The sequence below is a fragment of the Onychostruthus taczanowskii genome, unplaced genomic scaffold (genome assembly GCF_017590055.1).
Source record: "Onychostruthus taczanowskii isolate IOZ18803 unplaced genomic scaffold, ASM1759005v1 scaffold197, whole genome shotgun sequence".
In the NCBI taxonomy this organism is placed as follows: domain Eukaryota; kingdom Metazoa; phylum Chordata; class Aves; order Passeriformes; family Passeridae; genus Onychostruthus; species Onychostruthus taczanowskii.
This window is the reverse complement of record NW_024499206.1, coordinates 92,285-105,998: the sequence shown is the minus strand read 5'-3', so window position 1 is coordinate 105,998 and position 13,714 is coordinate 92,285. Positions and strand designations below refer to the sequence as shown.

The following is a 13,714-nucleotide window of genomic DNA, read 5'->3' as shown; positions in this document are numbered from 1 at the left end:
AAAACCCCCCAAAAAAAAAAAAAAAACCAAAAAACCCCCCAAAAACCAAAAAAAAAAAAAAAAAAAAAAAAAAAAAAGCCCAAAAATCAAAATAAAGCCAAAAAAATTCCCAAAAATCAAAATAAAGCAAAACAAACACCCCAAAAATCAAAATAAAGCCAAAAAAAACACCCCAAGAATCAAAATAAAGCCAAAAAAAACGGCCGCAAAACCACGCCTGGATGGGGGCACGTGGACACCCAAAAATCCCAGGCGGTTTTGGGGATCCCCAGGATTTTTTGGGGATCCCCAGGATTTTGGGGCACACAAAAATCCCGGGATTTTTTCGGGGCTTCAATATTTTGGGACACCCAAAAATAACAAGATTTATTTTTGGGGGGAGCCCCGGGATTTTTTGGGACCCCCAGAATTTTGGGGCACCCAAAAATCCCTTCCGAGTTCCACAAGGGATGAGGGGAAGATTTTTTTGGGGGGGATTTTGGGGGGGAAGAGTGGGGGCAGGGATGGGAATCCCCACCCCCCTCCCCTCATCCCCTCCCCTTTTTCCCCAAATCACCGCTGGAATTCTGCGCCCACGTGACCCAACACGTCAAAGTTTTGGGGGTTTTTTTGGCTTTTTTTTCCCATTTTAGCGAGAATTGGGAATCCCGAGGATGCCCAGAGCTCCCCGGGAGCCGAGCCCCAGCTCCACCCCGCTTTTTTTCCTTCTATTTTTAATTTTTTAAATTATTTTCCCTCCTAATTTTAATTTTTTTCCCTTTTTCCTCTTTGACACGAACGGGGATGGCGGCAGCGCCAAGCACGGCTGGCAAATCCGGGAGAAAAACCGGGATTTGGGGTCAGGAAAAAAGAAAAATTTGGGGTTTTTTCTGCCTCCCAAATCCTGGGGATGGCCCCGGAAAGGAAGCGGCGATTCCCGTTTTTTCCCCGTTTTTTTCGTTTTTTTTTTTCTATTTTTCAACCCCTACCCTCCTCCAAAAGATTAAAAAAAAATACGAGGAAAAATAAAAATAAAAAGGGAGGAAAATTAAGATTCAAAACTTTTCTCCTCAGAGCTTTTCCCACGGCCGTTTTTGTGGGGAAAAAGAGGAATTGGGTGAATTTAATTTTATTTTTCTTCGCAGGAATCCGCGCCTGGATCCCGGAATGAGCGAGGAAGGAGCTGCGGGAGGAGCGGAGCTTCCTTTCAAAAAGGACAAAAATCCCTCAAAAAGAGGGATTTCCCTCAAAAAGAGACAAAAATCCGCAGGAAGGGAAAAGCGGCGCAGAGAAATTCGATTTTTTTTTTCACTCCGGGATGGTTTCACCGCCAGGATTTCTCCACCTGAGCGCCGCAGCCAAAAACAGCCTCAGAACCACCCGCGCGCGGCTTTTTTTGGGTTAAAATCCGCTTTTTTTTTGGTTTTGTTCCTCATCAGCGCTTCCCAGGGCCCGCGGCCATCCCGCGCTCCGGGTTAATTTTTAATCGCGGCAAATTTGAGAGCGGGGGCAGCGAAGGGGTTAAATCCTATTCCTGACAAAATCCGGGCGAAAAAATCCAAATTTCGACAAAATTTGAGCATCCCGGCACCCCCAGAAACTGCAACAACGCATGAAGGGGGGGAATATCCCAAAAAAAATTCATTTTTCGGCGCTCAACCCCCTTAAAATAAAATTCCTCCTCGAGGAGCTGAGCTCCCTATTCCACAGAGAAACCGGGAATAAAATTCGGATTATTTTGGGGAGAGTGGGAGAAACGCCAGCTTAGAAAAGTGGGGAAAGAAATCCAATAAATTCCCTAAAAATGCGCCCGGTGAAAGATCAGAAAATGTCCATTAATATCAATTTCCCTCGGGCAAAACTTCGCTTCTTCACGTGATTTATGATAAAAAAATCAATGAAATTCCGGCCACTTAGGGCCTGAGGTTTCTCCTCGGGTTTCGCTCGAGCGCTCGGGTTAAAAAATAAAATAAAAAAATAAAGAAAAGAAATTAAAAATTCAAGTTTGGCTGGAGGAGAACGGAGATAATTCCGGAAGTGGAGAAATGGGAGGCAGGGCGATTTCCAGAAAATAATAAAATAATCATCATCGTCGTCAAAATAAAGAAATTAAAAGGAAAATAAAATCAGCTTTTGGCCTGGGGAAAGAGCCGAGCCCAAACTCTCCCGGTTTCCCGATGGATGAGGAAATTTTGGAATTATTTTCTCGCTGCCAGAGGAGAGCAGAGAGCGCAAATTCTTGATATTTACACCCAAACTTTGCCGCATTAATTCGATTTTCTGAGGGGGTTTTTTGGTTTTTTTCCCCCAGCAGAGAGCGCAAATTCTTGATATTTACACCCAAACTTTGCCGCTTTAATTCGATTTTCTGAGGGGTTTTATTGGGTTTTTTTTCCCCCTTTTCCTTACCCTACAAAGGATTTTTCTGTCTCGCCTCTAAAATCGAGTCGGGCCTTGCTGGGGGAGGAGGGATTGGGATTTATTTTTATTTATTTTTTTATCCCTGAGACAGAAATTTGCAGCAGAAATCCACAGAAAATGAAACCTCCGCTGTTCCCACGCCCTCCCCGCCAGCTTTGGAGGCGTTTTCGCCGCCCCTCCCTCTCCCAAAAAAAACTCCAGAGTGAACATTTCCCAAATCTGAGCTTTTTAAACCCAAAAAAATCCGAATTTTCAGGAGCCTCGACATCCGGAGAGGAGGAGAAGCAGCGCGAGCCTCCAGATGTTTGTGGGGCGCATCTGGAGGAGGGAAAACGCGCTCGAGTTTGGGAAAACTCTTTTTTTTTCCTATTTTTCCCCCGCTTTTTGTTGTAATTAGGGTTTGCTCCGAGTAAACAAAAAACTCGGTGGGGCCATAAATCACGGCCCGAGCGCCCTGCGCTTGAACAGCCGCTTTTCCAAAGCTTTTTATGGGTTTTTTTGGGGGGGTTTTGCTCTTTTTTTCGCCTTGTCAAACCACACAGAAGGCGAGAAACCTTCGACAAACGCCCAGGGGTAAAAAAAATAAAAATAAAAATAAGAATAAAAGGACTTTTTAGGAGGGGAAAAAGCGAGTTTGGAAAGGAGCTGGTAATTCCGGAGAATTTTTTTTGCTCCTCTTCAGCCTCGCGTCGCTCTTAATTCGGAGCCTTGTCAAAGCGCTCGGAGCAATTAATTACAGCTCGCGGCCCGGGCCGCGCTAATTTATTTATTTTGTTTTTGAACTTCTTACCTGCCAGACTCCAGGACTCCGAGGAGAAGGAGGAAAAGCCGGCTCGGGGTGGAGAGGATTCCTCACTGGAGCAGGAAAATTAAGAAAAATCTCATTTATTCCACCCCCGTCGGATCTCGGTGGGGTTGGGATTCTTTTTTTATTTAAATTTTTTTTTTTTTTCCTCAAAGAAACTTTGTATTTTTTTTTTAATTTTAATTATTGGTTGGGGTTTTTTTGGGTTTTTTTTTTTTTTTCCTCAAAGAAGCTTTGTATTTTTTTTTAATTTTAATTATTGGTTGGGGTTTTTTTGGGTTTTTTTTTTACTCGTTCGGTTCGAACAGAACGGCTCTGCAATAAAAAAAATTAAAAATTCAAGCAAAAAAAACCCAAATTGCGGCAAGGGTGAGGATGAGGGGGCGAGCGCTCGTTCTGCTCTGGAAAAAAAAACAAAAAAAGGGGAAAAACTCCCAAAAAAAAACCAAAAAAACCCTCCCCCTGTCCCGAGCGGCCGGGATCTGCCCCGAAAGCTGTTTCTCTTTATGAAGACTTAAAATGTTGCAAGAGGGAGGAACAGTGAGTGACAGGGGGTGCCGGGGAGAAGGGAACCAAATGGATTCTGCTTTTTTCGAGCCAGTAGGAATTGGCCAGCCTTCAGTGTCAGGGCTGGAAATTGATTCCATATGTCTCGGGAAAAGGGGGAAAAAAAAACACAAAAAAAAAAAAAAAACGAGGAGAGCGCGAGAGGCAGAGAAGGGAGGGAGTTAAAGTTCTTGAAACCCGTTATTAAAGGGTTTAATGACTTTAATTAAAGTCCTTTCGAGGGGTTTGGGGGGTTTTTTCAGCCCTCCAGAGAATCCCAGGGTTAAATCCCCCCTTTTCCAGGGGTTTTTGGGATTTTTTGGGAGCTGCGGGGAACCCCAAATCCAGGCGATTTTTTTAGCCCAGCGCCGGGAATTGGGAGCTGGGCGCGGATCCCCCTCCCCAAAACCCGCCGGGAATCGGGGGGGGGGAATCTTCCCCATCCTCAAAAAAAAAAACCCAAAAACACACCCCAAAGGTGGGGAGAGGGGCTGGGGGGGTCGCTGCCTGCGCCCCCACCCCCGGTGGGTTCCCATCGCCGGCAGAATCCCCCCGAGGGTCCCGAGCTCCGCGCGAGCAGCCAAGAAAAAAAAATCCCAGGCGGATTTGGCATCCGAAATGGGGGGGGGCTTCTCCTTGAGCCCTCCCCTCATATCTGCGCTAAAAAACAAGGAAGAAAAAGGGAAAAAAAATAAAAAATAAATAAAAAAAGGAGTGAAATCGCCACCCCGGCTCTGATTTATAGCCTCGCTTTTCATCTCGGGACGGCTGCGAGCAGGGAAGTGTCGGAACGCCCTTGTTGCCTTTTATTTCTTTCGTGTCCCCCTCCTTTCCCTCCTCCCCGCACGGCCAAAAAAAAAAAAAAAAAAGAGAGAAAACTTCAAAGCAAACGCTCCCCGCTGCCAAACTTTTCCCTGCGAAGCCACCGAGCTCTTTTCCCTTTTGTCTCCACTCGTGTTGGCCTCGGGTTTTCTAAATTTAAAAAAAAAAAAATGAAGCGGCTCCGGGCCTGGATCAGCGAGCCGGGGGCGATGCCGGGGGGCTCCAAACGAATCAAAACCCCAAAACCACATAAAACACATCACAAAAAAAAAGCGGGGGAACCTCTGCTGCCCCTGGCCTAAACCTCGAATTTCCGCCTTTATTTTTTTTTAATGTTAATTTTTTTTTTTTTCCTCCTCTCAGCGAGGCTTTGATGTGAAATAAGCCTCCCCTGCCGGCCGCAATAAATTCCGAATTAAGGCGCTGCTGACTCGTGTTTAGGGGCTTTAATCGCTTCCTCTCCGGGAAGGATCGGCCCGCGAGGGGGAAAAGGGGGCGCGGATTTCTTTCGGGGTGATGAAGGACCGGGACCTTCGGCGGAGATGACAGGCGAGGAGAAAGGGCTGATTGCTCAGAAATCAATGAAATTCCGCTCGCTCGAGCCGCTCGAAATAGCCAATTATCCCCCACCCCCCCCCGAATCCTCCCCAGGGTTTTATCGGCCGCTGCTGGGGGGGGGGAAAGGTTTTAGTGAGTTAATAAAGAAAAAAAAATGGTGAGGGAGGGGGTTTGGGGGTCTGGGGAGGGGGGGAGATGCTGCTCCGGACCCCCCTGACCCAAACAAATCCCGTTCTGGCGGCACCAGGGAGGAAAATTTGGGATTTTGGAGCCGGTGGGAAGGAGAGGCAGAGCCCTGAGGGTCTGAGGAGCTGCCAAAAAAACCAAAAAAAAAATCTTTTGGGGAGGTTTTGTGCCAGCCCAGCCCCCCCCCCCCCCCCCCCCCCCCCCCCCCCCCCCCCCCCCCCCCCCCCCCCCCCCCGGGCAGGACCCGTCCCGAAGGGGCAGCACCGGGGTGGGGGAGGGGCTCTGCCTTCCACAGCCCCAGCGCCCACCCTGGGTCTGGGGTCTCTTCCCTGTTCTGGGGTCCCCTCCCGGTTCTGTGTCCCATTCTGGGTCTGGGGTCCCCTGTGGATTTTGGGTCTGGGGTCCCTTCCCTGTTCCGGGTCCCGTTGTGGGTCTGGGGTCCCCTCCCGGTTCTGTGTCCCATTCTGGGTCTGGGGTCCCCTGTGGATTTTGGGTCTGGGGTCCCTTCCCTGTTCCGGGTCCCGTTGTGGGTCTGGGGTCCCCCCTGATTCTGTGTCCTATTCTGGGTCTGGGGTCCTCTGTGGATTTTGGGTCTGGGATCCTTTCCAGGTTCGTGATCCCATTTTGGGTCTGGGGTCTCTCCCGGCTCTGGGGTCCCCTCCCGGTTCTGTGTCCCATTCTGGGTCTGGGGTCCCCTGTGGATTTTGGGTCTGGGGTCCTTTCCAGGTTCGTGATCCCATTGTGGGTCTGGGGTCCCCTCCCGGTTCTGTGTCCTATTCTGGGTCTGGGGTCCCCTCCCTGCTCAGAGTCTGGGGTCCGGTCCTGGCTCTGGGTCTCATTTCGGGTCTGGGGTCTCTCCCGGTTCTGGGTCCCATTTTGGGTCTGGGGTCTCTCCCGGCTCTGGGGTCCCCTCCCGGTTCTGTGTCCTATTCTGGGTCTGGGGTCCCCTGTGGATTTTGGGTCTGGGGTCCTTTCCAGGTTCGTGATCCCATTGTGGGTCTGGGGTCCCCCCTGATTCTGTGTCCTATTCTGGGCCTGGGGTCCCCTGTGGATTTTGGGTCTGGGGTCCCTTCCCTGTTCCGGGTCCCGTTGTGGGTCTGGGGTCCCCTCCCGGTTCTGTGTCCTATTCTGGGTCTGGGGTCCCCTCCCTGCTCAGAGTCTGGGGTCCGGTCCTGGCTCTGGGTCTCATTTCGGGTCTGGGGTCTCTCCCGGTTCTGGGTCCCATTTTGGGTCTGGGGTCTCTCCCGGCTCTGGGGTCCCCTCCCGGTTCTGTGTCCCATTCTGGGTCTGGGGTCCCCTGTGGACTTTGGGTCTGGGGTCCCTCCCCGGTTCGTGATCCCATTGTGGGTCTGGGGTACCCCCAGATTCTATGTCCTATTCTGGGTCTGGGGTCCCCTCCCTGCTCGGAGTCTGGGGTCCCATCCCAGTTCGGGATCCCATTTTGGGTCTGGGGTCTCTCCCGGCTCTGGGGTCCATCCCGGCTCTGTGTCTCACTTTGGGTCTGGGGTCTCTACCTGCTCTGGATCCCATTTTGGGTCTGGGGTCTCTCCCAGTTCGGGGTCCCATTTTGGGTCTGGGGTCCCATCCGGGCTCTGGGTCTCATTTTGGGTCTGGGGTCTCTCGCAGTTCGGGGTCCCATTTTGGGTCTGGGGTCCCATCCGGGCTCTGGGTCTCATTTTGGGTCTGGGGTCTCTACCTGCTCTGGATCCCATTTTGGGTCTGGGGTCCCTCCCGGCTCCCGCCGTGCTCGGGGGTCTCTGCGAGGCTCCAGACTTGCCCTGGAGTTCCGGGGTCCTGACCCGGTTCTGGGGTGTCCCCCTGGCTCTGGGGGTCCCGCTGGGGCTCTGAGCCCCCCGCTCAGGGGCTGAGGGTGGGGTTGGGGTCATCCCGGGGTCCCCAACGGGGGGGGCTCGGCCACAGCGACCCCTCAGCCCCCCCCGGTGACCCCCACAAAGGGGCTGAACCGAGCCCCCCACCCCTTTAAAACTCGGGGGGCTCTGGGCTGACTCCCCCCCTCCAAGGGCTCATCTCTCACAGTCCCAAACCGAGAGCAAAAAAAACCCCAAATTAAAATTATTACTATTTTAAAATACAACCAAATAAAATAAAATACAGACGGCGGGTGGGATGGGGAGGGGGGTCTGCACCCCCCAAAACCCGAAACCGAAACGAATGCGAGGCTGTGACAGAGAGCGATGCCAAAATCCGGGCTCAGTCCCTGGATCCCCCTGAATATTTAATAAAGTCGCTGCCCTGCAGAAAGCTTTTCTCCGGCACGCAGAATGAATGAAAGGGTTAAATCTGCCCGGCCGGGCGGAGCGAGCGCAGGGCCGGGGAGAGAGGGGGGGGAGAAAATCTCCGAATTCTCACCCGAGAATCGCTGCCAACATTTCATCTCGGCCGCCGCTGTCACTTTTATTGACTCCTCGCATGTCGGAGCTCGTAAAATATTAAAAAAAAAAGGAAAAAAAAGGAAAAAAAACCCGCCCGAAATCATAAAAACGAGCGCTCCCGTTTCCTGCTCTGCCTTTCAACGGGAGAACCGGGGCCGGGAGGGGAGGAGAGGGCAGCGCTGCCCGCTCAGCCCCGCGCAGGATGCGCGCAGGATGCGCTGCCGCGGTTCGGGCCGCCTTTTGCCTCTTTCCGACCGATTTTGGGCGCTTTTCCCTTTGGAAATCGGATTTTCCCGAAGGAAAAAAAATTTCCCAGGGAAACGCGACCCTCGGGGGGGTTTTGTCCGACTTTGATCCGGAGCGTCCTCGACCTCTCCAGCCCAGCCTGAGCGGGAGCCCGAAAAACCAGCAGGAAAAAAAAACCCTGGAAAAGCTCCGGGAATGCCCCGCGAGGCGCGGATTGCCCTCGCTGTCCTTGCCAGGGGTTTTGGGGACAAACCGCCCCTCTTGGGGTCACTCGGCAGCGCCCCTTTGTTCTGGGCTCCGCTCAGAGCCCCCTCGCAGCCCGGCTTTGATGCTTAAAAAAAAAAAAATTAATGATTTTCAAATAAAATTATTTCGTTTCGTTCCCATTTTCTCCGTCCGGAAATTCAATATTTTGGGGTAAAATCGCCCCAACAACCTGCGCGGGAGGGCTGGGGAGGGGGCAAGAGGGGAGAAAATGAGTTCTGGGTGATAAAAGGACTGTAATTTTGATATTAAGGTCGCGCTCTTTCCCCAGGTTTACACGCCGACGAGGCGTTCCCGCTTCCCCCCAAATTTATACAAATCTCTCTTTAATTGGTAATCACAGATGCCGTAATTTAAGACCCCCAGCTACAGAGCTTTCATATTAGCGGCTGATCTATTACTGTAAATGGCCTGAAATAATCAGCTCCAGGGAGCGGGGCGAGGGGAGAGCTCCTCGCTCCAAAAACATCAGCGCTCGCACATCATTTTCGCCCCAGAAATGATTTATCTCGGCCAGCGCCATAAACAACGCGAGCCTCTCTCTCTCCCAAACACGCGCACAAAGGCAGCCGCGCCGCCGCTGACATGTTTATTGTCATAAATCAAGAAAGGGGGAAAGAAGGAAAAAAAAAAATTAAAAAAAAAAGAGAGGTTGCGAGGAGGAGGAGAGGAAAAATCCCCCCTAAAAAAAAAAAAAAACCAAAAAACCATCAATGAAATGCCTCGGTGGGTAGAAACACGCGGAGCCCCGCGCGGAGAAGAGGAATGGCAGGAAACGAAGAGGGCGATTTGTCACATTTTACGACAATAACATTAATAACAAACAATAAATTTACATGGACACGCGGACGCGCTGCGGATCGGGAAGCCCCTGCTACTTACAATAATCCAGCCGCGCCTCGGCTCTTCCCGAGAATTGTTTTATTGCCGGCTCCTCTCCCTCTCTCCTCCCCTCTTCCTCTCGCTCTTTTCTCTCCCCTTTTATTTATTTAATTTTTTTTTTTTTTCCCCCCCTCTCTCCTCGCCGTCCCTCCGCTCTCTGTTTTTTTAAAGGACAGTTGAATTTCACGTCAGACGCGGGGAGACCGCGGCTGCGATTTTCCTGACGAATACATATCTATTCTGCAACCTCGGCATTAATTATTTAATGAGCCACGTGATGGGGAAGGGGGAAGGGGGTCTCTCCGTTCCGCACTCCGAGGACCACTGTGACCTTCCACCGGAACACGATTTTTTTTAAAAAAAAAAAAAAAAAAAGAACTTTCCACCCCAGCGCCGACCGCGGACCCCTCTGCGCGGAGAGGGGCGCCCAATTCTCTGTGAAACCCCGCGATTTTGGGTTATTTCCCCACCCCGAGAGCGCCCAAACCCTTCCCTAAACCCTTCCTGGAACTTGGCTTTGTTGGACGTGGCTCAGCCGGAGCAAATCCCGATTTTTTTTCCCGATTTTTCGGGTTTTTTCCCCAATGCGCACGCGGAGATTTTGAGCACAAATCTCTCCTTGAATGGCGCAACTGCTCCAGAGAGCCCAGAGCAGCTGAGAATATTTCTGATTTTATTTTTAAAAGCTTTTCCAGCTCCCCCGACTCCCAGGCCTTGGCTGTTATTATTTGGCCGGATTTTATTGCGTTAGAGCCGGAGGAGGGGAGGGAAAAAAGAGGCGAAAAAATCAAATTTTGAGTCCGAGGAGAGCTGCCAAGTGGGAAATAAATAAAAAAAAGAGACGCGGAGAGAGCAACAAAGGAGAGCGCTGGGAAAGGCCGCGAGCAGGAGCCGGGCAGGGGGGGAAGGGATCCCCCAAAATCTGGCACCGAGCAGAGCCCAAAACCTCCAAAACCCCGGGGGTCGCAGCCCCGAGCAGCCCCTCCGAGCACCCCCAAATTCCCGGCCGGGATAAACCCGGAGGGAAGCCAAATTAAAGGGGAAAATAAAGAATTCAAAGCGTAAAAAAAGCGGATTTTGGACTCGCTGGAAGGCGAGCGGGCCGGGAAATGCTGGGGTTTCCAAACCTCGATTATTTCTGCATCGATTTTATCGAGTGCGGGGCTGGGAGGGATGAAAAATCCGATTAAAAAGGGTTCCTGGGGGGGCTCCATCCCAGGGGAAACTCCGCCGGGCGAGGGAATTTTAGGAGAGCTTCAGGTCAATTCAGAACCCGCAACTTTCACTTCATAAAAACTTCTCTATTTTTTTTTTTCCTTTTTTTTTTTTTTTTTTTTTTTTCCCCATATCCCGCGCGCGAAGGGGCAAACGCATTCAAAAAGAGAAAAGAACAACAACAAAAGGGAACAAATCCACGGCGGGCAGCAAACGGAGCGCAGAAAACCCCCCCACCGCCGGCGTTTTTTTGGGGTCGTAAAAAAAAAAAAAAAAAAAATTAAGTTCCACGATTTTTTTTTTGTTGTTTTGTTTTAAAAAAACCCCGCTTCAAAGGGTCTGCCATAAACTCGGAGGTGCCGCGATCAAAGGCGTCGCCTTTGTGAAGATAAAACGCGCGCTTCTCCCGCGCCAGGCCCGCCTTGATTTACGCTCCGAGCCGCGCCGCTCTTATTGCGCCTCGTAAATCTGTCAGCGGGCGCTGAGAAAGCCCCGGGCGCCTTCCAAGGGACCCGGAGCCACTCGGGGACAACGCCACCCCCTCCCCGCCGCTGTCCCCGGGTCCCCTGCGCGACCCCCGAGCTCCCCCCGGCTCCGCGCGGAGGGAGGCAGCGCGGAATATATTGAATTTTTGGGGGGGTTTTCGCCGCCTCGCTGCAGTCCTGACTGCCCGCTGGGGGTGGGATCTGAGGTTTGCTCACGCAGTCACCTTTTTTTGGCCAAGTTTGGGGGTTTGGGGAGGATTTTTGGTTCAGTTTGGGGGGGTTTGACACAATTTTGGGGATTTTGGGAGGATTTTTTGGTTCTGTTTGGGGATTTTTTGACCCAGTTTGGAGGTTTTTGGAGGATTTTTGGTTCAGTTTGGGGGGGTTTGACACAATTTTGGGGATTTTTGGAGGATTTTTGGTTCAGTTTGGGGATTTTTTGACCCAGTTTGGGGATTTTTGGAGGATTTTTGGTCCAGTGTGGGGATTTTGGGAGGATTTTTGACACAATTTGGGGGGTTTTTGACCCAATTTGGGGATTTTTGGAGGATTTTTGGTCCAGTGTGGGGATTTTGGGAGGATTTTTGACACAATTTGGGGTTTTTTGGACCAAATTTGGGGATATTTGGAGGACTTTTGTTCCAGTGTGGGGATTTTGGGAGGATTTTTGACACAATTTGGGGGGTTTTTGACCCAATTTGGAGATTTTTGGAGGATTTTTGGTCCAGTGTGAGGATTTTGGGAGGAATTTTGGTTACATTTGGGGGGGTTTTGACCCAATTTGGGGATTTTTGGAGGATTTTTGGTCCAGTGTGGGGATTTTGGGAGGATTTTTGACACAATTTGGGGTTTTTTGGACCAAATTTGGGGATATTTGGAGGACTTTTGTTCCAGTGTGGGGATTTTGGGAGGATTTTTGACACAATTTGGGGTTTTTTGGAGGATTTTTCCTCCAGTTTGGGGATCTCTGGGTGGATTTTAGTCCAATTTAGGGATTTTTGCCCCAATGTGGGCTTTTGGACCAAATTTGGGGATATTTGGAGGACTTTTGTTCCAGTGTGGGGATTTTGGGAGGATTTTTGGTTCAATTTGGGGGTTTTTTGACCCAATTTGGGGATTTTTGGAGGATTTTTCCTCCAGTTTGGGGATCTCTGGGTGGATTTTAGTCCAATTTAGGGATTTTTGCCCCAATGTGGGCATCTTTGGGTGGATTTTTGGCCCAATTTCGGGATTTCCCCTCCAATTTAGGGTTTTTTGCTCCAATTTGGGGATCTTTGGATGGATTTTTGGTCCAGTTTGGGGACCTCTGGGTGGATTTTAGTCCAATTTAGGGATTTTTGCTCCAATGTGGGCATCTTTGGATGGATTTTTGGTCCAGTTTGGAGACCTTGGAGGGATTCTTTTGTCCCATTTGGGGGATTTTGGGGGATTTATTTTGCCTCAGTTTTGGGGATATTTGGGTGATTTTTCCCTCTAGTTTTGGGGACCTTTGGGGGGATCCTTTTGTTTAATTTTGAGATCTTTCAGGGGATATTTTGGTCCACTTTTGGCCATCTTCTCGTGCATATTTTTGGTCCAGTTTGTGGATCTTTGGGTGAATCCTTCTGCTCCAATTTTGGGTGGTTTTTTTCCCAAATCCAGGGATTTTTTGGGTGATTTTTCGCCCAGTTTTTGGGCAGGGATAACAAGGAGCTCCCCAAGGATCCCCGCGCTGAGCCCGGAGCGCCCCGGCACTGGGTGGAGGAGGAGGAGGAGGAGGAAGAGGAGGAGGAGCAGAGGGGCTCTGCAAACAAAGGAATTTCTGAAAATCAGCGCCCAGCCCATCCCGCGGCTCCTCTGCTCCTCTCCTCCTTTGCTCTTGGCTTTTTTCCCCCCAAAAAAAATTAAATTTGTACCTCCAGCCCCGCCCTCACGGCCCAAAATCCACTTCCCAACCCAAAACGAGGCACAAAATCCCGATTTTTACACAACCAAACGAGACGAGCAGCGCCGTTAGGCCCGGGAGGATTAAACCAGAGAAATCAGAAATAAATCAACTTTCAGGATTTCTTTTTTTCCCCCCAATTTTTGCTCCTCCGGGGCCGGACAGGCCGGGCTTTGCTGGGCTGGGGGATGAGCTCAGTGTCCGGCCTGGGGGAGGTCAAGGGGTTTGCGAGGTCACTCCTGGGCTGTAAAACCCGGCTAAATGGGGCAGAAAAGGTGAACTCTGCGTGACCCCGGCCTGCCGAGCCCCCTTTCCCAGGGAAATGACCCGGGACAGCCAAAATCCCGGGATTAAACGGCCCCGGGCTGGGCGCGGGTGCTGGGCCAGGCCTAAAGCCGGGATGTGCCTGGGATGGTTTAAACCGGGAACGTTTCTGGGATGGTTTAAACCGGGAATATTTCTGGGGTGGTTTAAACCGGGAATGTTTCTGGGGTGGTTTAAACCGGGAATATTTCTGGGGTGGTTTAACCCGGGAATACTCACATTTCTCGGGACAGTTTAATCTCGGAATATTTGTATTTCCCGGGACAGTTTAACCCGGGAATGTTCGCATTTCCCGAGACAGTTTAACCCGGGAATACTCACATTTCTCGGGACAGTTTAACCCGGGAATATTCGCATTTCCCAGGACAGTTTAACCCTGGAATGTTCACATTTCCCGGGACAGTTTAACCCGGGAATATTCGAATTTCCTGGGATAGTTTAACCCGGGAATACTCACATTTCCCGGGACAGTTTAACCCTTGAATGTTCGCATTTCCCGGGACAGTTTAACCCGGGAATATTCACATTTCTCGGGACAGTTTAACCCCGGAATGTTCGCATTTCTCGGGACAGTTTAATCCCAGAATGTTCGCATTTCCCGGGACAGTTTAACCCGGGAATATTCGCACCCAGCAGCCGCTCCACCAAACCTTCCCCAAACCGT

General features: G+C 50.8%; 1 protein-coding gene across 5 annotated transcripts in view; it reads right to left on the bottom strand.

Moving 5' to 3' along the window:
- HOXB3 (homeobox B3) overlaps positions 1–13,714 on the bottom strand; it is an 80,789-nt gene that overhangs the window by 20,318 nt on the left and 46,757 nt on the right. For 2 of the 5 annotated variants that reach the window (XM_041402301.1, XM_041402302.1), the window contains exon 3: positions 3,191–3,255. The gene's annotated coding sequence lies outside the window, so the exon portion shown is untranslated. Of the gene's footprint in view, positions 1–3,190; positions 3,256–4,222; positions 4,509–7,013; positions 7,205–9,102; positions 9,172–13,714 lie in introns of those variants that run through there. The other 3 variants (XM_041402300.1, XM_041402305.1, XM_041402303.1) reach the window with 3 other exon arrangements.